The sequence below is a fragment of the Leucoraja erinacea genome, chromosome 22, assembly GCF_028641065.1.
Source record: "Leucoraja erinacea ecotype New England chromosome 22, Leri_hhj_1, whole genome shotgun sequence".
In the NCBI taxonomy this organism is placed as follows: domain Eukaryota; kingdom Metazoa; phylum Chordata; class Chondrichthyes; order Rajiformes; family Rajidae; genus Leucoraja; species Leucoraja erinaceus.
Genome location: NC_073398.1, coordinates 6630895 through 6640432, shown reverse-complemented (window position 1 = coordinate 6640432; position 9538 = coordinate 6630895).

The following is a 9538-nucleotide window of genomic DNA, read 5'->3' as shown; positions in this document are numbered from 1 at the left end:
TGGTCAGACCTTTGAAGATAGACACCAGTAGCTTGGAGCAACTCAGCGGGACAGGCAGCATCTCTGGAGAGAAGGAACGGGTGGCGTTTCGGGTCGAGAGCCTTCTTCAGACTGAAAGTTTCACCTCTCAGTAGATCATAAAATAACACAATCATCACGGTCAATGTGAGATACAGTGTTTATTCATATTTGACAAAATAAAAAGACGACTTCTTGCACATATTGAGAGAAGGTGCATCACACCAAACAACATTTGTCTAAAAAAACACAGATTATTCTTCAGCTCATTAAAGAGCTTGGGTGAAAAAAATGAATATAGTGTGTGACAACAAAGTAACATCATTTGTGCCACGTGATTAACTACACTACAGTCCACGATGTTCATTCGGGAAAGATCGGGAGACGGACAAGTCACTCGCACAAATGACAGAATTGCCGAGTACCGTGGGAACTCTTTACTCTACCCGCGTTATATCGTGTGATATCGTGCTAGACCACGACCACTCCACTCTGGCTACATCTTGCGTCAAGTCGCCCCGTGAAAACGAGCCATTAGGTGAAAGAAGCTGGACTTAACCACTGCGCCTATTTGTTTATCTAATTTAAAATCACCGTCCATCATAAAACCCAGATTTAAAACTGTTGGCTTTACAAACACTGCCAGTGGACCCAAGTCAACAGAGGGAGGTTCACGGCAGCCATTAGGGCCGAACAAAATCACTTCTGTCTTTTTTTCGTTAAGTCCCAGAAAGTTTAAGGCCATCCAGGACTTAATGTCCTCAAGACAAGACAGAAGTGATTTTAGGGAATAATTATCTTCTTTCCTGAGTGACATGTACAACTGGCTATCATCCGCGTAAAAGTGAAAGGAGATGCCATGCCTTCTTAAAATTGAGCCCAGTGGAAGTAGATAAAGGGAGAAAAGCAGGGGCCCTAAAATTGAGCCCTGTGGAACCCCATATGCCAAGGGAGCAGAGGAGGATTCAAAGCCACCAAGGCTTACACGCATGGTTCTATCTGGCAGATAGGACCTGAACCATCCCAGGGCACTGCCACAGATGCCCACTTGTTGCTGTAATCCGGAAATTAATATTCCATGGTCCACAGTGTCGAAGGTGGCAGATAGGTCCAGCAAGACAAGAACCACATAATTACCGGAGTCGTTTGCCAGGAGGATGTCGTTAGAGACCCTTAGCAAAGCCGACTCTGTGCTATGCATAGCCTTGAAACCAGACTGAAAGACCTCCCGAATGTTGTGCTCATCCAGGAAGAGTTTCAGCTGAGCATAAACTACTTTCTCCATGATTTTCGAGATAAATGGCAGCTTGGAGATTGGCCTAAAATGGCCAGGACAGTCTGGTCCAGGCCAGGTTTCTTGAGTAGTGGCTGCACTACAGCATGTTAAATTTTATGGGGACAACCCCAGAAGACAAGCTACTGTTTATGATGGCGAGGACCGACTGCCCTATGCTCGGGAAGACCTCTTTAAAAAGAAGAGGAGGGACAGCATCACATGGGGAGCCCGACGGCTTGATATGGGTAACCACATCCTCTAGACCCGACAGCGTCAGGGGAACAAACTTATCAAATGCCACCAGGCTATGGGGCCGGAACAGGTGGGTCTGAGGCAGGAGCTGAGATAAGAGCCCTAATAGAAACAACCTTGTTTATAAAGAAGTTGTTGCACAATTCGGGCGATGCTTCCAGGCAGACAGGCTGTGGGGCATTTAAAACAGAATCAATAGTTTTGAATAACGCATGTGGATCGTGGCGCTTAGACACTATTATATTAGAGAGATAATATCTTTTTGCCTCTTTAACAGTATTTTGGTAGTTTCGCCAGCTGTCCTTTAGGATTTGTGATGAAACCTGTAGCCTGTCCTTCTTCCACATTCGCTCAGCTCTGCGACACTCCCGTCGAGCTGTACGAGTTGCGTCACTGAACCAGGGCTCGGGTTTAGCTCTGGGCTGCAAAGTTTTTAATGGGGCCACAGAGTCGAGAATAGTTCTGCAGGAGGAGTGGAACCAAGAACTAACCTCCTCCGTACCGATGGAAATGGACGCAGAGGGGGCACAGAGCTGATTGAAAGCGGCAGAGAACTGGCCAGCAGCGGAGGGGTTAAAGGTCCGACAGCGCCGAGCAGACGCAACAGGTCTATATAGGTCTTTATTCTCTGGAGCGCAGGAGGTTAAGGGGGGACCTGATAGAGGTCTTTAAAATGATGAGAGGGATAGACAGAGTTGATGTGGACAAGCTTTTCCCTTTGAGAATAGGGAAGATTCAAACACGAGGACATGACTTCAGAATTAAGGGACAGAAGTTTAGGGATAATATGAGGGGGAACTTCTTTACTCAGAGAGTGGCAGCGGTGTGGAATGAGCTTCCAGTGGAAGTGGTGGAGGCAGGTTCATTGGTATCATTTAAAAATAAATTGGATAGGCATATGGATGAGAAGGGAATGGAGGGTTATGGTATGAGTGCGGGTAGGTGGGACTAAGGGGAAAAAAAAATTGTTCGGCACGGACTTGTAGGGCCGAGATGGCCTGTTTCCATGCTGTAATTGTTATATGGTTATATGGTTATATGGTTAACTGCAGCACTGGAGAAACCAACATCAAATATTACCGGCATGTGATCAGAAAACACACTATCACAGACCTCCAAGTTTAACACAGGCAAACCATAAGATAGTACAAGGTCCAATGTATGTCCATGTTCGTGTGTGGGACCAGACACACACACAAACATTAACAGAACATACGCACACACACAGTCCTTCACAACACACACGGGACGCACACACACATACGCAGTCCCCAACACAGATACGGTCATAGTTGGGCACAATCCCAGCTAGAAACACACACACACACACACAAAGTCCTTACATTTGGGGGGCACACATGACACACACACACACACACACACACACACACACACACACACACGCACACACACACACGCACACACACACACACACACACACACACACACACACACACACACCACACACACACACACACACACACACACACACACACGCACACACACACACACACACACACACACACACACACACACACACACACACACACACTGGCAGAGTTCACACACACTTGCTCATAAGTTCACTACCAGGATGACAGTGACACAGCTGGTAGAGCAGCTGCATCAATTTTGATTAATCTAATTTCAAGTAGCCTTTGCATCCCCTCTGTCTCTGTCCCTCCCTCCCTCCCTCCCTCACACTAGTCATCGAGGTGGAGGGGTTGCAGTCTAATCAGGGGGAGTGTCAGGTAGCACTCAGAGAGAACGCATTGACAGGTTCATCCATGGAGATTATATGAGGAGAGCTCAAACATAGGAACGGTGCAATCACTGTAATGGGATTATACTGCAGACACAGAAACTTGTGGGCTGAAAGACCTGTTTCTGTGGTATCTATATTATTAAAAGTCTGATCTTGACCGCATTTGGCCCACTGTGGCGTGATTTGCGAGAGAACGCCGCCACCTACAGCCGTCATTTTTGGCCACCTCGCTCAGAGCCCCCCTCCGCCTTCCGGGACCGAATAATGTTTCCCATCGATGAAAAATCAGAGAGATATTAATGTTTTTTATAAAACCCGGAAGTGGTGTGCCTCACTCAGTCTCTGCAAGATGGAGGAAGCCAGAGGTCACGTCTCTCTGAGCTCTGAATAACACTGAACACATGTCTACTCAACTGTGAGTCCCCTTAATGTGGTTTCAAAATGAAAATATGGTTGGTTTGAAGTAAAAAGGCACTGCCTGCAAATGGTGCTTTGGGTGCTTTGGCTTGGTTAAAAAGCACTACTTACTGCAAATGGTGCTTTGGCTTGGCACTACTTACTGCAAATGGTGCTTTGGGTGCTTTATCTTGAAGTTGAAAGGCACTACTTACTGCAAATGGTACTTTGGGAGCTTTGGCTTGAAGTTAAAAGGCACTAACTGCAAATGGTGCTTTGGGTGCGTTGGTTTGAAGTTAAAAGGCACTACTTACTGCAAATGGTGCTTTGGGTGCTTAGGCTTGAAGTTGAAAGGCACTACTCACTGCAAATGGTGCTTTGGCTTGAAGTTGTAAGGCACTGCAAATGGTGCTTTGGGTAATTTGGCTTGAAGTTAAAAGGCTCTACTGCAAATGCACTTCCTGTTTGCACTGTATATTCATTTTAGATAAAACGCTACCACTTACAGCTGTGATTTTGGCCATCTTACTCAGTCCCCCTCCGCTCAGCAGGTGCAGAGAATTCTTCCCATCAATGAAAAATAAAAGTGTTATTAGTGTTTAAAAAATGTTGAGAATCTCTCTCCTGTCAATCACGCCATAAAGGCCGCATCTTTTACGGTGGGTGGGGGAGGGGGTTATAAAACCAGGAAATGTGGGTGTGGCTCAGTCTCTGCATGATGGGGGGAGGGAGAGGTCACGACTCTGTCTGAGCTGTGAATCAACTGAACACACTGAATGTCTACTAAACTGTGAGTTTGGTGTTTTGTGTGGTTTTATGGTGGTTTTATGGTGGTTTCATCCTGCATGAAATGGAATTAAACTGCACTTGAATTTGGTGGCCTTGCACCCTGCTTGAAATGGTAGAAAAATGGATTTGAATTTGGTGGCCTTGCACCCTGCTTGAAATGGAAATTCAAGGAATAGCCATGAGTCAACTGCCAGCCCACCAGCCGTGAGTGAGCTGCCAACAGATCAGGCTTGAGGGACTGAGCTGCCACCCCATGAACCCATGCCAGCGCTCCAGAAAGCCCCCCCACTGGCCACCAATATTGGAATTGTTGGAGAGGTGGAATATTGCGTCGGGGGACCAGCCCTCCCATGTGAACATGGGACCCAACGGGACCCACTTAGTCTAGTACTGTTCTATATTCTAGGAATAAGGGCGGCATGATGACACAGTGGTGGAGTTGCTGCTTTACAGCAACAGGGACCTAGGTTTGATCCTGACTATGGATGCTGTCGTTATGGAATTTGTACAGTCTCCCCGTGACCTGCATGGGTTTTCTCCGAGACCTTCGCTTTCCTCCCGCACTCCAAAGACATACGGGTTTGTAGGCTAATTGGCTTGGTTTAAGTGTAAATTGTTTCGGGTAGTGTTAACGTACGGGGATTGCAGGTCGGCGCGGAGTCGATGGGCCGCAGGGTCTGTTTCCACGCTGTTTCTCTAAACTAAACTAAACTAAGAATAAGGGCACAATTCACACACCTTTCACAATCAGGACATTATAATTTAAACATGTGAAGAATAAAATAATATACCAGAGCAAAAGGCGGCTACAGACTTTTGGCTGTTGAGTAGAGCTACTGCTCATCAAACCTCTCCAGAGCTGTCTGGCTGTGGCGGCTTTGACATGGTTTTCTCTGGAATCTCCAGTTTCCTCCCACACTCCAAGGGCATACATGTTTATAGGTTAATTGGCTTGGTATAATTGTAAATTATCCTTATTGTGTATAGGATAGTATTAATGTGCGGGGATCGTTGGTCAACGCGGACTCGGTGCGGCCTGTTTCTGCGTTACATCACTAAATTAAATTAAACTAAACTAAAGAAAACTAAACTTAACTAAACTTAACTAAACTTAACTTAACTTAACTTAACTTAACTTAACTTAACTTAACTTAACTTAACTAAACTAAACTTAATTGAGCTAAAGTAAAGAAAAGGAATAAGTAACAATTTGGGTTGGAACCTTCCTCAGACTGAAATATAGAGAGGGCCAGAACAAAACAGGGCCGGCAACAGATGACCTCTGTAAGGGTGGAGTCCACAATGGTCCATTGTTGGCTGGGGATGATGTGCTAACGACAGGGATACAAGAATGCGAACAGTGGAACAAGTAGGATGACTGAGATGGGGGGAGGCGATAGAGATGGGGGGGGGTATCATCATGTACCCAAGGCAGACTGTCCTGCGAAACGATCGTCAAGTCGACGCTTGGTCTCGCAGTATAACTACGGATTTAGATAAATATTGTGCTCTGATCCTTTTAAATAGCAGTCAGAACCTTTTTCCCCAGGGTGAAAATATCAAACAGTAGATGGCATAGCTTTAAGGTGAGCCATAGAGTCATACAGTCACAGAGTGATACAGCATGGAAACAGGCCATTCAGCCCATCTTGCCAACACCGGGCTACACGTGCTATTTGCAGAGTGTGGATTTGCAAAGACAGTCTGGAGAGGTTTGCAAGCGTCCCTGTCACAATTTATTCTGAACAGCTCCGTCACAGAGGACTCTGTGATTTACGGACTGTTCCCAGCGACGTATTCAGAGACTGACATCGAGTGCTACTGGAAGGTCATCAACTCAGTGAAAGACGCTCTTTGGTCTGCCCGCACGTTGTTGACCTCCCAGCGGAGCGGGATGTCTGTCGGGGAATGTTGCCGACTGGCCCACTGCAGACAGCAGAAGTGTGTACTGAGGAACGCACTGAAGCTCGGTGCAGCCAGCAACAAGGCCCTGTGGGGGTGGACCACAGTCTGGGGTCCTTCCCTTGCTGGACGTGGGGGGCCGGGTGTGATGGAGATGCCCCTCAAACATAAGGGAAGGGATTCCATGCCAGTGGGCCACATGAGTGGCAAGGGTGGGGGAGAAATGTATGTATTTTGTGTAAACAGTATGGAATGCATGTATAGCCTCCGATAATGTTGATGGAGTCTTGTAAGGATCATGCATTGGATATATTTATTTCTTGATTAAAGTATATTTTGAAGAAAAAAAAGTCCCAACAACACTAGTCCCACCTACCCGCATTTTGCCCTTATCCCTCCAAACTTGTCCTATCCATGTATCTGCCTAACTATTTCTTACATTTTGGGGTAGTCCCTGCTTCAACTACCTGCTCTGGCAACTCTTTCCATACCCCCACCACCCTTTGTATGAAAAGGTTACCCCTCAGATTCCTATTAAATCTTTCCCCCCCTCACCTTAAACCTACTGTATGTCCTCTGGTGCTCGATTCACCTACTCTGGGCAAGAAACTGTGCATCTACCTGATCTATTCCTCTCATGAACTTATACACCTCTATAAGATCACCCCTTATCCTCTTGCACTCCAAGGAATAACATCCAAGCTTAATCAACCTCTCCCTGTAGCTCAGACCCTTTAGTCCTGGCAACATCCTCGTAAATCCTTTCTAGTGTGACAACATCTTTCCTATAACAAAACAAATGCCTTCTTCTGCTTATTTGTTTCAATCAAGAACAAAATTGTTCCGATCAAATGGAGAAACTGAATGAAAGCTGGTAAATTGTAAAATGGACGCATTTGAAAACACAAGTGTGCATGAAAATGAATAAAGTTAAGGTTGAAGCACTAATGACGGAAAACATTCAATTCCCAGCCGCTCTGCGTCACTTTGACACTCTGTTGTAAATGAAAAATGTACTTTGTGATTTATTTTGGTCTTTGACAAAAGCTGTTCTTTATTTCCAGCCCGTTCGCATCTTCCGCTCAGCGCCAGTCGACCACTTAATTATTTTGGGACAGTTTACAGTAAAGAGCATCCATTTCCTGGCATTCATGTCAGCAGTACGGCCTTGTTTATCATCGCTGTCAACACATCAGTCTGTGCCGGTGTGTGGAGCTGTGTCGGTATAACATCAACAGTGTGTCTGTGCACATCACAGCACCATGCATAGTCAGCACAGTGGCACAGCGGGTAGTGCCGCTGCCTACAGCACCAGAGACCCGCGTTCCATCCTGACCTTTGGTGTTGTCTGTGTGTGGAGTTTGCACCTTCTTCCTGTGACCGCGTGCAGGGGCCGAAAACCCGGTGGGGCCAGAGGGGACACGCCCCGAGAGGTGGGGGACATCCCCCCCCAAGTTTTTGTGATCCCAATTTTAAAATCTCCGCTTTTAGCGCTCGATTGAGCCTCCGAAGTCTCGTGCGCGTGTGTGTGAGTGTGCGCATCTGCGCGTGGCCACCAAAAAATTGTGTTTCCCGTCCCCTCCATGTTTTGATAGCGAGATTCGCTCTTGATCGCGTGGGTTTCCTCCGGGTGCTCTGGTTTCCTCCTACATCCTGAAGACGTGTGGGTTTGCAGGTTATTTGGCCCTCTGTAAATTGCCCCTAGTGCGAAAATGGGATAACATAGAACTGGTGTACGGGGGGATCGCTGGTCGGCGTGGAATTGGTGGACTGAAGGGCCTGTTTTCACGCTGTATCTCTAAACTAAATTAGGCCCATTCCTTCTCTCCAGAGATGGATTAAAGGCCGATAAATCCCCAGGGCCAGATAAGTTGCATCCCAGAGTACTTAAGGAAGTAGCCGCAGAAATAGTGGATGCATTAGTGATAATTTTTCAAAACTCTTTAGATTCTGGAGTAGTTCCTGAGGACTGGAGGGTAGCTAATGTAACCCCACTTTTTAAAAAGGGAGGGAGAGAGAAAACGGGGAATTATACACCAGTTAATCTAACATCGGTGGTGGGGAAAATTCTTGAGTCAGTTATTAAAGATGGGATAGCAGCACATTTGGAAAGTGGTGAATTCTTTGGACAAAGTCAGCATGGATTTACGAAAGGCAAATCATGTCTGACGAATCTTATAGAATTTTTCGAGGATGTAACTAGTAGAGTGGATAAGGGAGAACCAGTGGATGTGTTATATCTGGACTTCCAGAAGACTTTCGACAAGGTCCCACATAAGAGATTAGTATACAAACATAAAGCACACGGTATTGGGGGTTCAGTATTGATGTGGATAGAGAACTGGCTGGCAGACAGAAGCAAAGAGTAGGAGTAAACGGGTCTTCAGAATGGCAGGCAGTGACTAGTGGGTTACCGCAAGGCTCAGTGCTGGGACCCCAGCTATTTACAATATATATTAATGATCTGGATGAGGGAATTGAATGCAACATCTCCAAGTTTGCGGATGACACTAAGCTGGGGGGCAGTGTTAGCTGTGAGGAGGATGCTAGGAGGCTGCAAGGTGACTTGGATAGGTTGGGTGAGTGGGCAAATGAGTGGCAGATGCAGTATAATGTGGATAAATGTGAGGTTATCCACTTTGGTGGCAAAAACAGGAAAGTAGACTGTTATCCGAATGGTGGCCGATTAGGAAAAGGGGAGATGTCACAAGACCTGGGTGTGTTGGTACACCAGCAATTGAAAGTAGGCATGCAGGTGCAGCAGGCAATGAAGAAAGCAAATGGTATGTTAGCATTCATAGCAAAAGGATTTGAATATAAGAGCAGGGAGGTTCTACTGCAGTTGTACAGGGTGTTGGTGAGACCACACCTGGAGTATTGCGTACAGTTTTGGTCTCCTAATCTGAGGAAAGACATTCTTGCCATAGAGGGAGTACAGAGAAGGTTCACCAGACTGATTCCTGGGATGGCAGGACTTTCATATGAAGAAAGACTGGATAGACTCGGCTTGTACACGCTAGAATTTAGAAGATTGAGGGGGGGATCTTATAGAAACTTACAAAATTCTTAAGGGGTTGGACAGGCTAGATGCAGGAAGATTATTCCCGATGTTGGGGAAGTCCAGAACTAGGGGTCACAGT